Source organism: Phyllostomus hastatus, unplaced genomic scaffold, assembly GCF_019186645.2.
Source record: "Phyllostomus hastatus isolate PE091 unplaced genomic scaffold, TTU_PhHast_1.1 phas_scaffold_28, whole genome shotgun sequence".
Taxonomy (NCBI): Eukaryota; Metazoa; Chordata; class Mammalia; order Chiroptera; family Phyllostomidae; genus Phyllostomus; species Phyllostomus hastatus.
The window spans coordinates 8,744,664-8,751,906 of NW_025334022.1; positions in this window are offsets into that span (position 1 = coordinate 8,744,664).

Sequence of the window (7,243 nt, forward strand, 5' to 3'; positions counted from 1 at the left end):
AAGAGTTTCTTTATACCTATATACCCATTCTAAATTTATTTCTTCCAGTTAGGAGCTAGTTAGGTTGTAGGTTGAAGAAAACTTGGTTACCCATTGCCTTATAGCTATGGTGAGCTGGGTGGTTAGGAGACAGTTGCTACTTAAATCTGTCACTTATATCAGACTACATTTTAAGCAAGTCTTGTTTGTTTTTACCCTAAACATTTGATTAGGGCTAAAATTAATCTTTCTGCAAACCTGGCATAAAGTAAAAGTCAATCCCTTTTAACCTTAAAGTAATTATTCCTAAACAAAGACATACAGCCATCTATTTATATATTCTTCTGCGAAACCAACACTTAACTGAGTTTGTACTGTGTACTACACCACCTGGCCAATCTATGAGAGTTGTGAAAGGAGTGTCTTGAGAACTTTACAAGTTACCATATTTGCAAACAAAACAAAACATAATTTCCCCCATAAAATGCTGAACAAAAAACTGATTATTTCAGTCATGTTGAGCCATTGTAATATGAATTGGTAGGCTTTTTGGTGATTCTGCCATTACCCAGCCCCTACCTATCTAAGTCTAAAATTTCTTCCTGCAAACTACTATCTTTGCTACTAGCTCATCCATTATTGCCGTTTTATTCAACCGTACTTTATGTTTTACCCATCTCTTCATCAGCTATATCTCAACTCCATACCAGCTACCCTGAGTTGTTTCTTCCCCCTACTCATCTTATCTTCTGCCCAAGTGTGTTTACTTGCTCAGCCTTTAAAAAAAAAGATTTTATTTATTTCAGAGAGAAGGGAAAGGAGGAAGAAAGAGAGGGAGAAAGACATCAATGTGTGGGTGCTTCTTGGGCACCCCCTACTGGGGACCTGTCCTGCAACCCAGGCATGTGCCCTGACCGGAATTGGAACTGGTGACCCTTTGGTTCGCAGGCCTGCACTCAATCCACTCAGCCACACCAGCCAGGGCAACTTGCTCACCCTTTTAAAGCAGCAGTTTTCAGGTGTCTGACTACAAATTTATAGCCATTGGGGATGATTCTTTACCCTAGATATAATCAGCAAGTTTTAAGAGAAGTTTGTCATCATTCTCATCTTTTGTATGAGTCTGTGAAGGTAATGATGTCTCTTCATTGCATGGAGGAAGATACGCAGTCATTGATCAGGAACAGGATAAGAAAATTGGATAGTAGAATATTTGAAAGGCTGTTTTCACTATTTTATATGATGATTTTAAGGCCATCAGAATGAGATTTATTTAGATGTAAATCCAAGTTGGGTGTACGATTATTTTCTGTTATTTATAGAATTGTTTTTCTTTTACTACACAGGTATGTAGAGTTGACTATATTTAGTTTAGACCAAAGTTGTAGCTTGCAAAATCAGACTGTGATAGAAACTTCATTCTCAAATCCATTGGTTCTTCTGGTATTAATTGAAATATTATTATCTCTTATGGCAGAGCTAATTTATACCTTTTTAAAATAGCATAAAAAAGAAATGAATACTATATAAAACATTTAAATAATCATACAAATTTTTATGACCAAACATTCCTTTATGTTTAGTCTGAGAAGTTTTAGTTTCCTGAAGGTATCACATAACATCTCTGGAAGGTGTTTTGTTTGTCTGTATAGCTCTTTCTTTAATGATAGGCATGGTAATTACTTTCTTATTATAAAATCCATATTCATGTGCAATAGACATAGAGACATATATTACTTCCTATAGAGAGGACTGTTGGTTCTTTTCAGCTTCTTTTCAAGTACATACAGACATATATTAAATGTGTTTGTTTTACAAAAATGTAAAAAACACATACATACAATCTTAGAATTCTGTCCTTGTCAGGAAATGCAGACAATTTTTTCCTATAGAAAATTTCACAATTTTTACATTTTAATTTTCATTTTAAATGTTTTTAATTACAGTTGGCATAAAATATTATATTAGTTTCAAGTATACACCATAGTGATTTAACATTTATTTAATTTACAAAATGATCACCCCAATAAACCTAGATTACTTTTTGAAAAATTTTCTTCGAGTAAAGATAAACTCATTTACAAGGACTATTATAAAATGTCATGACATATGACTATGAAGAATGTCACACAGGACCCAAGCAGTAGTCTCTCCACCTTTTTTTTTTTAACAAATACTTGTTTTTTATTGTATTCTACCCATTACCATTTAACCCACTTATTCCCACTCCTACATTCACCACACTGTTGCCATGTTCATGAGTCCTTTTTCCCTTTTTTGCTTGATCCCTCCACCCTCTCACCTCCACCCCTAATAGCTGTCATCCTGCTCTCTATCTATGAATCTGTCTCTATTTTGTTTGTTAGTTCAGTTTGTTCATTAGATTCCACATATGAGTGAAATCATACGGTAATAGTCTTTCTCTAACTGCCTGATTTCACTTAGCATAATGTTCTCCAGGTCCATCCATACCGATGCAAGGCACAAAAGTTTCTTCTTTTATTCAGCCAAGTAGTATTCAATTCTGTAAATGTCCCATAGTTATTTTATCCACTCATGTATTGATGGACACTTGGGCTGCTTCCAAATCTTAGCTATCGTAAATAACACTACAAAATAACACTACAAAGAACACAGGGGTACTTACGTTCTTTCAAATTAGTATTTTGGGTTTCTTTGGATATATTTTCAGAAGTGGGATTGTTGGATCAAAAGATAGATCCACTTTTAATTTTTTGAGGTATCTCCATACGAGTTCCCACAGTGACTGTACCAGTCTGCATTCCCACCAATAGTGCAAAATGGTTCCCCTTTCTCCAAATCCTTGCCAGCACTTGTTGTTTGTTGATTTACTGATGATAGCCCTTTGACAGGTGTGATATGGTATCTTGATATGGTTTTAATTTGCATTTCTCTGATGATTAGTGATGTTGAACATCTTTTCATACATCTATTGGCCATCTGTATGTGTTCTCTTTGCAGTAGTGTCAATTCAGGTCCTTTGCCCATTTTTTAATTGGGTCATTTGTGTTTTTGGTATTGAGTTTTGTAAGTTCTTTCTAAATTTTGGATGTTAACCCCTTATCAGATGTATGAGTGAATATATTCTCCCATCCTGTCAATTGTCTTTTCATTTTGTTGTTGGTCTCCTTTGCTGTGCAAAAACTTTTTAGTTTAATGTAGTCCCATTCTTATTTTTTTTTCTTTCGTTTCCCATATCTGGTGAGGTGTATCAGATAAGATATTGTTATGAACAATGTCCAAGGTTTTATGGCCTTTATTGTTTCTTTTAGGATTTTTATGATTCCGGGTCTAATATTCAAGTCCTTAATCCATTCTGAATTCATTTTTGTGTGTGGTGTGAGAAGGTGGTCTAGTTTCATTTTTCTGCACGTATGTGTTCACTTTTCTCAAAACCATTTATTGGAGTGGAAGAAGATGGCAGAGCCGTAGGAGGGAGCAGGTTTCACTTCCCCCTACACACGGGAGAAAAACCTAGCCAATCTACAGAGGAACACAGCAAACAGCCAACAGTACCCCAGCATATATAAAAATAGGAGACCAACAATTATAGCAGATATTGAAAAACCAGACGGTAGAAGCTGTGAACACCAGGATATCCGCTGGAAAAGGAAACCCAACAACAAAGGAACCACCAACAGATAACAGAAGAAGCTGAAGGAGAGAGTGTAAGCCACACTAACCTCAATCCAGGACCTATTTGGAAATACAACTAAATAGTGGAGAAATTACTCAGAACAAACAACTGAACAAGAACAAGAGAGAATCCTCAAAACCTTGTACACACAGAAGAACCAGCTTCAACACAACCTGCCCACACCAGCACAACAAAATACAAGAGGTAGTGGACAGAGTGACCCTCAGTTAACCAGCTGGTGGGAAGGACACGCCAAAGAAAGAACAAACAACAATCAAAACCCAAAGACAAACACAGAGCCAACTAAAACAACAGCCCAAGACCAGTGAGCTCGGGAGATCAAGGAGACAGCAGCACTGAATCTCACAGGTATTCTACCATAGAAATTCACACCATAAACCCAAGGAGTCAGAAGAGATAAATTTAAGAAGCTGAGGCTAACAAGAAGAGTCTCACAAACAATGGGAAGACAAAGAAACAATCCTCAAATGAAAGGGAAGGAGGAAGCCTCACAAAGAATGCAAATGAAAGAGAGGCAAATCAACTATCAGATATTGAGTTCAAAGCAATGGTTATCAGGAAGCTCAATGAATTCACAATCAGCTACCAAAAACTACAGGGAAGCTACAATGAAATCACTGCAAACCATATCAGCATAAAAAAGGAAATAGAAACTATCAACAAGGGCCAAGAGGAAATGAAGAATACAATTTCTGAACTGAAGAACACAGTAGAAGGAATCAAAAGCAGGATAGATGAAGCAGAAGGTTGGATCAGTGAGCTGGAGGGCAAAGTAGAAAAAGAAACACAGAAAGAGAAAGAAAAGGAAAAGAAGCTCAGAAAGAATGAAGAGGGATGAAGAGAAATGCAGGACCAAATGAAACATAATAATATCTGTATAATAGGGATACCAGAAAGAGAAGAAGAAGAGCAAGGGATAGAAAACCTATTTGAAAAAGTAATTTTGGAAAACTTCCCTAATTTGATGAGAGAAAAAGTCACAGAAATCTAGGAAACACAGAGTGTCCCAATCAAGAGGAACCCAAGGAAGTCCACTTGAAGACACATCATAATTAAGATGAGAAAATTCCAAGACAGAGAGAATCTTAAAGGCAGCAAGGGAGAAACAGGAAGTAACATACAAGGGAGCCCCAATAAGGTAAGCAACTGACTTCTCATTGGAAACACTCCAAGTCAGAAGAGTATGGCAAGAAATATTCCAAGTAATGAGAACAAGAGGCCTGCGATCAAAGCTACTCTGCCCAGCAAAGCTCTCAATCAAGATATAAGGCCAAGTAAGGACCTCCCCAGACAAAATAACTCTAAAATAATACACTTCCACCAAACCAGCTCTGCAAGAGATGCTAAAGGGACTGCTTTAAGGAAAAGAGATAAAGAGGAACAAAGTTACGAAAATGTCGATGAATAAGTACCTATCAATAATAACCTTAAACATAAATGGATTAAATGTTCTAATCAAAAGGCATAGAATAGCTGAATGGAGAAGAAAGCACATCCCACTCATATGCTGCCTACAAGAGACCCACCTCAGGATAAAAGACCTACACAGACTGAAAGTGAAGGGCTGGAAACAAATTTTCCAAATAAACGGACAGGAAAAGAAAGCCAGGGTAGCAATACTCATATAAGACCTTATGATCATATCAGATCATATCAGATCATATCAGAAATTATATCATATCAGATATAATAGATTTCAATAAAACAAACAAACAAACATAAAAAGAGACTCAGAAGGTCACTTTATAATACTCCAAGGAAAGAATCCAACAGAAGACATCAACACTGTAAATATATATGCACCCAACATAGAAGCACCCAAATACATAAAGAAAATTTTAGAGGACTTCAAGAAAGATATTGACAGCAACACAATTATAGTAGGCAATTTTAACATCCCACTGTCAAAAAAGGACAGATCTTCCAAAGAAAATATCAACAAAGACATTATGACATCGAAAAATGCCCTACATGAAATGGACTTAACGGATACATAAAGAGCCCTTCATCCCAAAGAAGCTAAACACACGTTATTTTCAAGAGAACATGGAAGATTTTCTTTTTTTTTTCACATGGCAACATGTAGAAAGTTTACTATTTCAGCTTCCACAAAGCTGGTGATCATCAGGATAATTTCCTCCTCAAAATCACATGCAAAGCCTGAAACAAGATATTTTCTAGAAGCCAATAAATTGTGTCCTTCCCACCTCAAAATCAAAAAAGAAAAAAGCAAAAGAGACAGTACATCTATACACACAGATCCTTAAGAATTGTTCAGCCACATTTGGTGCTTGCCCTCTAAGCAGAGACACATACAGCCCCACATCCCATCCATCAGACAGAGATAATCCTTGGATATCACTGCTAGATAAAAAGAAATGTATTCGAACCAAAGAACCTAGATATCATTCAATAGATGAGAGGATTAATTTTTCCCTTCTTCAGAGAGGGCTTTTTATTCCCTTTTCTGACTATAATTTTTATTTAAATCATTCTTTAAGTACAGTTTTCTCCCTTTTACTCCCAATCCAGCCCACCCACCCAACCCTCCCCACTTCCCTCCCATTACAAACCCCCTTAGTTTTTGTACCTGTGTCCTTTAAATTTGTTCCTGTAAACCCTTCCCATTCTCCCCTGAAATTCCCTCTTCTCTCCCCTCTGGTCACTGTCAGCCTGTCCTCTATTTCGGTGTCTTCGGTTATATTTTGCTTATTTCTTTGTTTTGCTGTTTAGGTTCCAGTTAGAGGTGAGATCATATGGTATTTGTCTTTCACTGACTGGCTTATTTCTCTTAGCATAATGCTTTCCAGCTCCATCTAAACTGTTGCAAATGGTAGGAGCTCTTTCTTTCTTTCTGCTGCATAGAATTCCATTGTGTAAATGTACCATAGTTTTTTGATCTGTTCATTTACTGATGGGCATCTTGGTTGCTTTCAGCACCTAGCTATAGTAAATTTTGCTGCTATGAACATCGGGGTGCAAAGGTTCTTTTGTATTGGTGTTTTAGTATTCTTAGGATATAGTCCCAGCAGTGGAATTGCTGGGTCAAAACCCAGATCCATTTTTAGTTTTCTGAGGAAGTTCCATACTGCTTTCCATAGTGGTTGTACCAGTCTGCAGTCCTACCAACCGAGCACTAGGGTCCCCTTTTCTCCACAACCTCTCCAACACTTGTTTTTTGTTGCTTTGTTTATGATGGCCATTCTGACCGGTGTGAAGTGGTATCTCATTGTGGTTTTAATTGGCATCTCTCTGATAGCTAGCAATATTGAACATCGTTTCATGTGTCTTTGGATCTTCTGTATGTCCTCCTTGGAGAAGTGTCTGTTCAAGTCCTTTGCCCATTTTTTAATTGTGTTGTTTGTCTTATTAGAATGGAGTCATATAAGTTCTTTATATATTTTGGAGATTAAACCCTTGTCTGAGGTATCATTGGCAAATATGTTTTCCCATACAGTTGGTTCTCTTTTTATTTTGATTCTGTTTTCTTTAGCTGTGCAGAAGCTTTTAATTTTTATGAGGTCCCATTTGTTTATTCTTTCCTTTATGTCCCTTGCTGTAGGGGACAAGTCAGTAAAAAAGTTT